This window comes from Mus caroli, chromosome 2 (genome assembly GCF_900094665.2).
Source record: "Mus caroli chromosome 2, CAROLI_EIJ_v1.1, whole genome shotgun sequence".
Classification (NCBI taxonomy): Eukaryota; Metazoa; Chordata; class Mammalia; order Rodentia; family Muridae; genus Mus; species Mus caroli.
In genome coordinates this window covers 67,298,753-67,312,287 of record NC_034571.1, presented here as the reverse complement: position 1 = coordinate 67,312,287, position 13,535 = coordinate 67,298,753, and the positions used below count along the sequence as shown (strand labels likewise).

Here is a 13,535-nt window from a genome sequence, read left to right as displayed (position 1 = left end):
TGGTATCTGAACCATAGACGCATCGTAACAAAAAATTAATAGTCTCCCATTTCAAAGATTATGTCTTTCTAATACCTCACTCAGACTGAGTCCAGACACTGTTTGGGCTGGGTGGTGCTGTAAGTGGTTGGCAAACGTAGAGGTTCACATTACAGCACGCAGTCTGTGTAGGGACATCTGCGTGCTGCCTCATTGCTCCCAGGGCATGCTCGGTGTGCTTTATATTCTGCTGGGAAATGGTGATTTTACAGCATCATGGAAGTGTAGTCTGTGCCCCACTTTTTAAATTTTTTATTTTATTTTTTTACTTACTCATTTTACATCCCTCTGACTGACCCCCTTCCCCACCATCCTCTCTCACAATCCTTGTCCCATCCCCCACTTCTTTTCTCCTCTGAGCAGGTGGGGCCCCCCTGGGTATCTCCCTTCCCTGGCACTTCAAGTCTCTGCAAGGCTCTTCCTCTCCCACTGAGGCTAAACAAGGCAGCCCAGTTAGAAGAATGTACCCCACATACAGGCAGCAGCCTGTAGGATAGCCCCTGTTCCAGTTGTTTGGGACCCACATGAAGACCAAGCTGCACATCTGCTACATATGTGTAGGAAGGCCACACATTAGTCAAATCTTTTTTTTCCCCCTGAATGTGTCATTCCAGGTATGAGGTCTTCAAATTTTGGGTGTTTTCTTATTTTGACAAAGTTCCTGATTCAGAATTGGAGAGTCTAAATGTCTGGCAAGTGTCCGAAAGTCTGACTCGTATTAAAGACAATCTTAAATCAGGGTATTATCAGATCTTAGCTCTGAGATAAACCAGGTTGCACCCTATAGAAGGTACTAAGACCGCTAGAAAGGACTTGAGTAGATTATGTTGAATATATAAAATCTCCTTCCACACAGTTACATACCCTAGTGTCACCCATTCACACTGTTTTGTGTGGGCATTCACACAACATATCTTCATTCTAAGTAATTTAGGGACTAGGTGGAGAGGGTTATTTCTATATCTTTCTCACACTTTATTTATTTATTTATTTATTTATTTATTTATTTATTTATTTATTTATTTATTTAATGGAGATCTATGTGTGTGGGTATATGGGCAGAGGTCAGTGGTCCCCTGGGAATGAGAGACTTGTGACTTGTGTAATAAGAGAATCTGGAAGAAGAGCATCAAGTGATCTTTCTAGGTTTTGAGATCTGCTTCTGGGCAAAAGGATGAGGGAAAGTGAGCACTGCCATTGCTGTTTCCTCAAAGCCCAGGGAGCTCGTTTTGGAGGGTGTGTCCTGAGTCCTGGGCAGGGAAGCTGCTGTGTGGGTTGCGACACTCTGGAACCCTTTTCGTCATCTTTGCTCTATGGATGGTAACTCTGACCCCAGCACTCTCTGTTCTTTTGGGACCAGCATTTTACTGAGAAGAGGTGGCAGGAGACAGCCACTTGTATTAGACAGTGGGGATTGCGAACTCCTAGATGCTCCAGCTGAATACAGTAGGTTCTCTTGGCCCCAGGGCCTGCACCCTACCATCTACTATAGTATATGCCCCACAAGCCCCTGTGTTAGAGGTCAGGGCCCAGCCTGTTGGACTCCTGGGAGGTGGTGAAGCCTTTAAGGTGGGCCTTGTAGAAACTCCTTGGGTTACTGAAGATGTGCTGAAGAGGACTGGGGGACCCCAAACATCTTCCCTCTCTGCTCTCTCTACACCACTGTGTTCGTGTCATATCATGCTGCCCCACCACAGGCCCAAATCCTCCACTCTATCAGCTATGGATAGTAATGTCCATAACTCAGACTATGTGAGACCTTTTCCCTTTGTATCTCAGGTAATTGTTACAGAAAGCTGACTCATACCCCACCCAAAACATTTTGTAAACTCTCTGTACACACCCAAAATTCCATTCACATGATGGAACTCCATTCCAAACTGAAAAAATCACATATTGACCAATTATGAAATGAAGAGAAAAAAGTCACATGGAAGAAAATCACCATTTTTCTTGTGCAAGTGCTTATGTGTAACTGTAGAAGGTCTTTTTTATAATCATCCTGTCTGTGAGAGTTATGGAGGTAAGCTGACCCAGGACAGTCACATCAGTGTACCAGGTACCTAAGGCAACATGACAAGAGAGCCTCTCCTGCCATGGACTTACATTCTGCAACAGTGACAACTCTTGGCGAAAGTCTCAAAGCAGAGAAAGAGCATACTATTTCTCCAGCCACCTGGAAAATTCAAAACATAAAGCTATGCTTATAGGTAACATGGAGGAAGATTCAAGGCTCAAAGTATAAAAATGGCATTCACTTAGATACACGACTGTGTGTGAATGACACGTGAATGTGATAGATGAATTGGATCATTTGAATGTCAAGGATGTGGACAGATGTTATATGAGATTTTCCTGAGGAGATACAGCACACATGTCTACTCACCCCAGAAAGGTAATCCATGATAGACCAAAGTCACAATTCCACAATGTCCAATGAAGTAACAATGGAGTTATTAACAAGAGTACAGATGTGGGTTACTTAAAGGAACAATGTCTTAGTTAAGATGTCTACTGTTATGATGAAATACCATGATCAAAGTGGCTTGGGGAGAAAAGGACTTATCTGGCTTACATTTCACAATGCGGTTCATCATTGAAGGAAAACAGGACAGGAACTCAAACAGGGCAGAAACCTGGAGGCAGGGGCTGATGCAGAGGCCATGGGAGAACTGCTGCTTACCAGCTTGCTCTCCATGGCTTGCTTAGTCTGCTTTCTTCTAGAACCCAGGACTACTAGCCCAGGGGTGGCCCCACCCACAGTGGGTTGGACCATTCCCCATCAATCACTAATTAAGAAAATGCCCTACAGCAGGATCTTGTGGAGGCATTTTCTCAATTGAGGTTTCCTCCTTCCAGATTGCTTTAGCTTGTGTCAAGTTGACATGAAACAAGCCAGCACAAGTAGGGATGACTCAGAAGTAGTCATGTCACCAAAAGTCCCACCCCAACACAGATGACAGCTCATGAATGCCTGGAGCTCTCTGCACAGCTTACAGTCTGAGAACCTCTCACTGCAGCTTGGCTGGTCAGCGTCCTTCTTCCCCCAGCAATTATTTATCCCTTGTATAAAGCCAGGGACAGGCATTCCAGAATCTTCCACATTTCTATTCCCCTTTTGTTTACCTCAGAGTCTCATGAGCCTTCCCCTCCCTCCTGGAGGGAATGTTTCAATTTGGAAGAAACTACTGTATAACAAACAAAGAATCAGCTGTCATTTGAGAATGTCTACACATTGGAGGATGTGCAAGGCCCAGGACCTTGACCACTAACGGCGTGTAGTAACTGCCTCCTCTAATTATTTTAGCAATCAAAAGCACCCTCATTCAAGTTCAAAACACCCCTGTGAGGCCACTCTAGACCCCATTGAGAAACCCTCCAGTCTAGCCTGGGCACCCTGACTTGACCAAAATACATCAGGGACTCCACTGCTATTGGCGTTCATCTTTCCTTCGTCCTGACTTGTCCCTCTAGGGAGCGCTTGCTCATTCTCTGTCTGCTTTCCCTTTCAAGCTAGGTATGATTATTGGATGTAATTGAACAAGGCTTCTTCAGCTCAGCCCTTGGAGGTTTTCAGTGAGAACCTGACTTCCAGGAATAGCATGGCTATGGGTAATTCTCAGTGTAAGCTCCTTTAAGACTTTTTGTCCTCAAATTGGCAACAGGCAAAGAACACTGAATTGCTGTCTTCAAAGAGGAGCCGGAAGCTTCCAACCCAGATGTCTAGTCACCTCTCCTCACTTTCTGCCTCCTTACCAAGTGAAGGATACTCTAAGCTTTCCACGGATGCTGATAGCCAGTGTTTGGCTATGGCATCTGCCACCTTCCTTGGGTATGTGTGGACTTTTGCTCATAGTATGAGACCCACATATTTCGGGTTTGGTTTTAAAGCCAAGGGTGTTGAAAATGAGCCACAGAGACCAGGGTTGAACAGTTTCTTGGAGTCTGAGCCTTCATGTCAATCCTGCCATTCCCATGATTGACAGGACCAAGGTCTCTGCCTGCTCCCCTGCTAAAATCCATTAGCTTTACACGAGGCTAAGAAAAAAAAAAGTGAAAATGGCCAATATAATTAGTGCAAAATGAGTACCTGCAGAAGCTGAACATTGCTTTGACAATGCAGGAATTTGAAATGACTGGCGAGACCAAGTCCCCCTTTTTTACAGCAGGTCTCTGTTGCTAAGAGCCAGGGGTAGGGATGGAGAGTGGAGGCCCCCAGCCTCCTGCTTGGCTCTTGACTTCCCCAGGTTCTGTTTGTCCAGCAGGATCAAGATCAAACCTCATCAACCCAAGGCTTTCCCATTGATAGCCTGGCTATCAAAAGCAAATTTTGTTCATTTGTGTGTGTTCTGTATGTATGCGTGTACATGTTCGTGTAGGTGCACAGTGCATGCATGTATGGAAAAGCCATCAGGTGACTTCCTCAGCTATTCTCCACCTTAGTTTTTGAGACGGGCTGTCTTGTTGAACTTGGAACTCATAGATGCAGCTAGGTTCATTGGCCAGTGAGTTCTAGAGATCCACGCAGTATTTCTTCCCTTTCAGGACCGAGGCTGTGGAAGCATACCACCTCATGCAGCTTTCACGTGGGTGCTGGGGATCTGGGCTCAGGTCCTTAAGCTTGTGTGGCAAGCAATTTGCCCACTGAGCATCTTGCCAGTTCACAGGAACTTTTCAAAGCACTAAAAGCTCAATAGCTTACCCTTTAATTTCTGAAATCTTATTTCCTCCTCTATAGTATGGTATAGTATTTCTTTGTTTCTTTAAAAATGGAGTAGGGAAAGGGCCCAGTGCTCTGCCTTACACAGTTTTGGGGTTAATCTGACTGGGGCAATTAGGGAATGAAGACAGGACATACCAACATTTGTACAGAAAGGCTGGGGTTGGCTGGACCATGCACTCTGACGGAGATTCACCGATGCCTGGAAACACAGTGTGTTTATTTTATACATCTGCATGGAGAAGGCAGGTTTAGCTAATCTCAACAGGAGAAAGTCTATGTGGGGAAGTGATTTCAGCTTCCACTTATCCTGTAGGGGTAAATTGTGGATGATAACTTCTTGAATGCACTGTCAACATCTGCACAGGGACTAGGAGAAGGTTTTGTTATTTCCCTGAGCTGACCTAGGCAAGGCTTTGTCTTTCCCATGGGTTTGAGGCACTGGGGTCTTTGATACAGTCAATAATACATATTTGCTCAGAACTTCATCTGTTCCCCGCCAGCCTAATATCATTAACATCTATTTTTCCTTCCTTAAATGATTTGTGTCCCTCAACTTGACACAGCTGGAGTTATCACAGAGAAAGGAGCTTCAGTTGAGGAAATACCTCCATGAGATCCAACTGTAAGGCATTTTCTCAATTAGTGATCAAGGGGGAAAGGCCCCTTGTGGGTGGGACCATCTCTGGGCTGGTAGTCTTGGTTCTATAAGAGAGCAGGCTGAGCAAGCCAGGGGANGCAAGCCANTAAAGAACATCCCTCCATGGTCTCTGCATCAGCTCCTGCTTCCTGACCTGCTTGAGTTCCAGTCCTGACTTCCTTTGGTGATAAACAGCAGCATGGAAGTGTAAGCCAAATAAACCCTTTCCTCCCCAACTTGCTTCTTGGTCATGATATTTGTGCAGGAATAGAAACCCTGACTAAGACACTTTCCAAACACATAAGCTAAGTACAGGGCATTGTAAAACAGAAAACATGAACATGCTATTCTAAAACTATATGGTATGCTTGAAAATTCATGATTTGCTTTTATGTATCATATATGACAACTCCAGCATGTAGCCCTCAAAGTAGACATTAAGCCTCTTTATCCTGTGTGATGCTAAACTGGGACCATTTGTTGGTTGGTTGATTGGTTGGTTGGTTTAGATTGGGTCTTACTATGTAGTCCTGGCTGTTCTAGAACTCAATATGTATATAGACCATATTTGCCTCCAAGTCACAGAGCTCCACCTGCCTCTCCTTCTGAGTGCTGGGATTACAGGTGTGGGCTAGTATGCCCTGCTGTTTATTTTCTTTTTTAAATTGCACTTTTAGCTTATAATTGTACTAATAAGATTATTTTGAGTACTTATGATTAGCAATTCCCAAGTCCTCCTAGATGAGATAACTTACCTGTTTTTCATCTTATGTAGCACATTTGAACACATTGTGAACCCCAAGATTGTAAAGTGGAAAAACTTCACTGTGGTGTGGCTCAGCCTTAGCACTTCCTTTTATCCACGAGCTTTCTGTTTTTGTAGACAAGTAGTTGTGGTGTGGCTCAACCCTAGCACACACCGTTAACCTAAGAACTTTCTGTAAACAAAAACCAAATAAAGTCAACCCTAGGTCAAGAGGCAGAGCAAGTAACCAGCCTACAGGGAGTGAATGTAAGTCAACAGAGAAGAGGGTCTTTGAGTTGAAGGGGATTTAAGACAGCGTGGAGAGGAGAAGGAGCGTTTTCCTTCTGAGACATCCGTGGAGTAGGAAGGTCAGCTGGGTGCTTTCTCTGCTTCTCTGAGCTAGCAGGCTTTCACTACACCATTTTGTTCCTGAGTCTTCATTGGTAAAAACTAATGGTGGGATTTTTGGTTTTAAAGCAACAGTCTTGAAGGTGTGTTTCCCCTTTCATTAAATAGGTTGTTTGGAAGGCCATGCTACTGAAAGAAGAGAAACAGGAGAGTAATATTTTGGGAAATCTTATGCTGATTTCTTATAGCTATTGTAATGTTTTCATTGTTACAATAGAAAATTGGGGCTAGAAAAAAAATCTTTCTAAATTTCAGACGTACCATTGTTTAGAAAATGATCCTCAGATCATCATAGAAATGTCAATAACAGAGACAGTGAACTGGAAATAGTGCTAGTAGCAGATACAATCAATTTCATGGGATGAGAAGTTTGATTCTCAAAGAGTCACGTCAAGGTTGTGGTCCAGTTATCTGTTGCCTTGCAATAAATCACTTGCCAATTTAACACCTCGACACAATTGCTGTAGTTCATGGTTTTGTTTGAAGGCTACAGTTAATCTACAGGCAATGCTGGGACTATACTTAAGATAAGAATTAATCCATGCTCTCATACCTCGTGGGTTTCTTAACCTAATCATCTTCTGAGAGATTACCTTAGGAAATTACAATGACTTTATGAATCTCCTTTTTAAGTAGTGACAGCAAATACCTCCAGTCATAGATTGGTGGTCCAGTACCTGAGTTTGCCTCAGGGTGCTTTGTTTGGTCTCACACTGATTTTTAAAAGATTAGCCAGCTCCAGCAAGATGACTCAGAGGGTAAAGCCACCTACTGCCAAGCCTAACAACCTGAGTTCAATTCCTGGGTCCCACAAAGTGGAAGGAGTGATCTGGCTGTCATGTGATGGCCTGAGACCTCCATACACGCGCTGTAACATTTGAATTCCTACCACATATAAAATTAAAAAATGAAGAAAAGTTATTTTAAAAGAATAGTCAATAACTTAGGTTTAATACAAAATGCCAAATTTTTAGCTTCTAATGGAAAATTTGTGTCACAAAATTTTCATATGGTTGCACCAGTTATGAATAACTTCTGTCCCTACAGAAGACATCATCTCTGAACCACTTCCTAGCACTAAATGCCATTTTCACAGGCTTGCACCTGTCTTGCTACCACTTCTGGTAAAGAAATGCACATCTGGATTCAACCTGTTAAAAACAATAGAACAAGAGAGAAATGAACAACAGAAAAGAGAGAATGGATTAAAGACAGATGGACATTCTTTGTCATTCTACCTGGAGAGGCAAAGTCATTTCATTGCCCCTTTGAGTCTATTTGGGGCTTTCCTCCTCAGGATATGGGATTTAACCCCTTACATCTCAGGTGTGTGACATCATCCCTTTCTGTCTCTTGGAATCCTGTTTTGTCTCTTTGAGGGAGCCCCAGAGATACCCGTGGAGAAGAATCCTCAGCTGATGGTTCAGCATCCATTTGTCCTTCCTGGGAAGGAGCCATCTTGGAAATGAACCCAGGAGTCCTTGTGATCAAGCCACTCAGCTGCCACCATGTGGAGCAATGGTGAACTGCTCCTGCTGAATCTTGCCTAAATCAGAGTTGTGCACAAAGAGAAGATAGTTGTTTTAAGCCATGAGTTTAGAGGGACAAGTTACACTGTTCTCAATAGTTTAGAATCTATGGGTGTCTCGTGTTTGTATTCCCAGAATCTGGTGTGGGTACCTCTAGTTTCCATACGTGAGTCACTTCTACCTATGTGAGTATCTGGCTGACTTTGGCTCCAGAAGGGAGCTTTTCATTCAGCTTAGCTAAACCAAAAGTGCTGAGCATCAAATGTCTCAGAAGGCCCGTGTGTGGAAGCTGATGTAACGCACCAGAGAAGTAAGACCTCTGCTGCACTAGGGAGAGGGGTCTCTGTGTTTCCAACTAGATCTAAACCCAGGAGAATACTGAGCCTAGAACTTCCAGGCACCTACAGATAGGCACAGAGAATGAAGCCAACCCAGTGGGGGATGGAATAAGAGGAAAAGAATCAAGACAGAATGGCACTGAGCTAGACCTAGCTATGTCTTAGGTCATCTCTACCCTCAGAGAACATGGACCAATAATATTTTTGTGTGTGTGTTTTTTGTCTGGTCAATCTGAATTAGATTTTTGACCACTTGGCCAGAAGGAATCCCAGGTGCAGAGGCTCTGAACTTTTATGCTGATACCTTCTTCTTTTCAGATATATAAAAGATTATTTCACACAATTTAATATTACAGAAAAATTAAAAGAATTATACTAAGGATATATACATATCCACCTTGTCCAGACCTCCCAAATATTAAAAGTTGTAAATTTGCTTTTGTATTTTCTCTTTCTGTATACATACATACATATACACATACATACATACATACTTATAATTTCTCTGTGTATGTACAACTTTTTTCTAAATGGACTAAAAATAAATTAAAAAGTCAATATTCCTTTGCTCCTAAATGCTTCAGTGAGTTTCCTGAATAGAACATTCTCCTACAAAACCACAGCATAATTTACCATCAAAGTTGGGAAATTTGCATTGAGAAAATGCTATTATTTCATCTATTAGCTTGCTTAGGGTTTGCCACTTGATCTCAGCAATGCTTTTTTAGCAGGAAGAAGAAGAAGAAGGAGGAGGAGGAAGAGGAAGAGGAGAAAGAGGAAGAGGAGGAAGAAGGAAGAAGAGGAGGAGGAAAGGGAGGTGGAGGAAGAGGAGGAGGAGGAGGAGGAAGAGGAGTCACTGTTTATTCATAACAGTGATACATGTTTTTTAAGATTACAGGCAACTTATATTATGTCCCTTCTTTTGGGGTTGTCTAGAGTTTCCTTGTGATTAGATTCAAGCTATGAAATTTTAGCAAGAAAACAGCAGAAAGTGCAGCAAATTAAAGCAGGAGGCACATAACCTCCTCTGTCCATTACTGCGGATGTTAATCTCCAGCTTTTGATTAAGGTGCTAGTTGCCAGTTTCTCTGGTGTAGATGTACAACTTTCTTTTTGTAATGAGAAAGTATCTTGGCAGGATACCATCGTGTGTGGAAATACATTGCCATTCCTCAAACTTTTGCCCAGTACTTTTATGAACTTTTACCTCTAACGATTACTGCTGTGGTAGTTAGCAAACAACAGCTTTCCTGCCCCTCTCATTCCTTTACATTTGATCAGCTGTCTAACGTAACAAAGAACAGTCCCACACAACAAATCATTAACCAATCCTCCCTCCCTCCCTCCCTCCCTCTTTTCCCTTCTTCTCAAATGGGATGATAGAACTCAGCTCCATTCAGGGATTTATAATGCTTTACTATCATTGGCTTTGATGCAGAAGCCTGGAATTTGCCATGTCCTATAACTCAGGCTGGTTTTGCACTTGACAATTCTCCTGCCTCAGCTTCTTGAGTGTTAGGATTACAGGTCTGAGCTGCACACACCATACCTGGCTGTGATGTAATTTCTTCGATGATAGATTTTTTTTCCTGTTTTTGTTAGTGGGAGTCCTTTCAAATTGACTTCCATGTCGGATGCTTTTTTGTGAAGGAAATTAAAATTACAACAAAAACAAAACACACTCAGGCTTTGAAACCAGTCTGCTGAGGTTCCCAAGCTTCAAATCTTAGGCCAAGTCTCTTAACCTCTGTCTTCCTCAGTTCTCTCCTATGGAAAATGGGCACAGGAGAAAAGGACACTTTGAAGGAGTATTAAATCAACTTGTGAACAACAGAAAAGCAATCAGAACTGTGCACAGCCTTCAGGTCTGGGCATACCATCAAGTGCTCAGTCTTGTTATCCTTCTGGGTGTGTGGATCAATTCTGCACTACTGAGGGTTAATTTTGCTTCACAAATGACAGAGAGGAGACAGTGGGTTATGTCAGAGAAGTGCATGGAAGCCACTCTGGAATGACATTCGTCTTCCCTTTCCACTCAGGAAAGGATGAGGAGATATTGTGTACCAGAATTCTCTCCTGAGCTCTTGGCAGACGTAACTCAACCAATGAGGAACTGGCTATCAAATAAACAGGAAAGGCCTTGTTTTGTACCACAGCAAGTACCAGAAAAGGGGAGAATATCAATGTACCCTTAAAACCAGACCCGGGAAGTATTGTCTTAGTTAGGGTTTTACTGCTGTAAACAGACATCATGACCAAGGCAAGTCTTATAAAGGACAACATTTCATTGGGGCTGGCTTATGGTTCAGAGGTTCAGTTCAGTATCATCAAGGGGGAAACATGGCAGCATCCAGGCAGGCCTGGTGCAGGAGGAGCTGAGAGTTCTACATCTTCATCTGAAGGTTACTAGCAGAATACTGGCTTCCAGGCAGCTAGGATGAGGGTCTTAAAGCCCATGCCCACAGTGACACACCTACTCCAACAAGGCCACACCTCCCAACAATTCTACTTCCTGGGCTGAGCTCATATAAACTACCACAAGTATGAAGCATGAGTCCCTCTGTCATCTGTGAAGAATGCGTGTGAGTGTTTACTCCAAACTCCAATAGAATTGGATATTTTTGTATACTTTACTTAGAGCAATGCAATATCTGCTGTGGTGTTTATGATATGAGTATCTACTGATGTGTGCATGGTATGCATGTTTAGGGGTTTATGTCTGAGATTTAACATTACTTCAAGTCACTACGAATGTGTTTGCCAATTGGATCACATGTGAATGCAACATCATCTTAAACTTTTTTTTTAAATAAAAACTTTAAAGACCCAACCAATGAGAATTCAATAGCATTCTAGATCTATCTATCTATCTATCTATCTATCTATCTATCTATCTATCTATCTGAGACAGGGTCTTACCATGTAACCCTGGCTGGCACGGAACTTGATGTGTATATCAAGCTGGCTTTGAATTTGAGATCAGCCTGTCTCTGCCTCCCAAGTGCTGGGATTAAGGGCTTGTGCTACTTACTATACCAGGCTTAGCATCTTAAACTTTCAAAGCTTAGAACTATGTCTTTCAGCACTTGGAGACTAAACTGTTGTGACTCATATGGCTTCTAATGTGGCATAAAGCAATTAGAGAAGTACATGGCTCTCAGATAGTAATCAATAGTAATCAATCATTAACAGCATTGAGCCATTTCAAAAATGGGTTCAGGCAGGAAGGGACATGCCAGGCACAAAAGTCTGAATTAGATTTGGCAGAAGGACAAATGTGAATAGGTTCCGAAAAGTTAGACAGAATTCATCTATAGCTTCTTCAGCTTCTCTAGCTTAGATTTGCCACTATTAGTGACAGGGAAATTTGTATACATCTCAATTCAGACTCCCAAGGGATCCTGTCTTACCAGATGTCCCTTCCTCTGTACTAGTGGATATTCACAGCAGCCAGTCACCAGCAAGGCAGGTTGGATTTGTTCCACAGACATGCCAATTACTATTTGGAACCCTGAACTAATTGGTCCTTTTCCATACTTCCAGATTTTGCTTCTGCCTCCCTCTCCTCTTAGCATGCCTATATTAGTTAAAAATGCAAACAACAACAACAAAACAACAAGAACAGCATAGAGCTTGCTTTGCCCACATATTTTTAGAGTTGGGATTTGGTACCCTCAAACATAAATTCGGTGATCCACCTGTTCCTGAAGCAACGTGTTATTCAGGGGGTCTCCCGAGAGAGGTCTGAGACAGAAGCTGGCGTGCTGGTTAATTTGAGAAATGACCTTGGGGATTAAGAGTGAGAAACAGGAGAGAATAAAACCACCAGAAGAGAAAAACAAAAAACAAAACAAAAAAACAACAACAACAAAAAAACAGGCGTGGTAGCGCACACCTTTAATCCCACACTCCAGAGGCAGAGGCTGGTGAATCTCTGTGAGTTCAAAGCCAGCCTGGTCTGTAGAGCAAGTTCCAGGACAACCAGGGTTACACAGAGAAAACAACAAAACCACCAGAAGAGGGAAACCCCAAAGCACGTATGCTAGTGTGATGGTTAGCTGTGCGGAGATGGGCACTTGATCCCCCAGGGCCTTCTGGGTAAGGTAGTAAGTAGAGTTGCTTGTCTCACCTCTGTCAGCTTCTTCCCCTGTTGGTTGTAAGTAACCTATGATCATTCACTCTCTTGGCCCTCTTCAGTGACTGCATGTGGTCATGGAAGCTCCTACAGACATCCTAGGCCTAGAGAGAGATGCCCTGGGGTAGGAAGTGGGAGAGTTTGGGGCCCCACTTGAAAAAAGATGTCAGTTTGAGCTTTCTTGAACTTTGTAGCCATTCACACAGTTGCAGCTGCATCCTTAATGTGACAGAGAAAATGGCAGACCATTTCTTTCCTGTTATGGAAGCCAGCAATGCATCAACTCTGTCCTAACAGGTGTGGGAAGCAATTCCACAATGAATACACCTTTCCAACAGGCAAGACCCCACTGAGTAAGCCTGTTTCTATTGTGTTGACTTTGAACAATGCCCATTTTATCTTACCTTACTGAGCTGATTCGAAAAGGCTGAGGTCCTCACTGGGTAGGATGGCTCCAGTCACCATATAATGAGGAAATCAGGGCACATGGAGGTCTTCTTAGGGGGATATTGGCCTTGACCCCTAACCCAGGGTAAACTCTAAGCAAATAGCCAGCCCCAACATGCAAATGGGTCATGTGGGAATTGGGCCCACTCCCTCCCTCATGCCCGACAAGCTGCCTTGGCTAATGTCACTTGCAACAGAGATGAGTGTTTCCTGCCTAAGTCAAAGATTCTGAAGTACTAATAAGTTATTACTGTCATTTTAAGCCACTGCGTTTGTCTAATCTATTACGCACCAGTGAACAACTGGGACTGGTTTGGGTATCCAGAAGTGGCAGCCTAAAATAGATCGCTCTATCTTTGGAACTCGGGAAGGGCAGATTTTGGAAGGACCTTGAAGAAGTGCTTAGTTGGAACTTAATGACCTGTGAGTATACTAGTTAAAATTTTAAGAGAAAGTAGGGTAAGACTTCCTCAGAATCGATAGAAAGAGGACTTTGCCTATAGTGACATAAAGAATAGACACACACGCTCATCT

General features: G+C 42.9%; 1 long non-coding RNA gene across 1 annotated transcript; it reads right to left on the bottom strand.

Moving 5' to 3' along the window:
* Nucleotides 1-7,530: 7,530 nt before the first annotated feature.
* Nucleotides 7,531-13,207, bottom strand: LOC115030401. Its single transcript, XR_003836008.1, has 6 exons — nt 12,959-13,207; nt 12,549-12,658; nt 12,118-12,204; nt 9,969-10,186; nt 7,948-8,098; nt 7,531-7,703 (listed from the first exon to the last, which is right to left on the bottom strand). It is a non-coding gene; the product is annotated as an uncharacterized LOC115030401 (long non-coding RNA).
* Between the last annotated feature and the right edge of the window lie 328 nt (nt 13,208-13,535).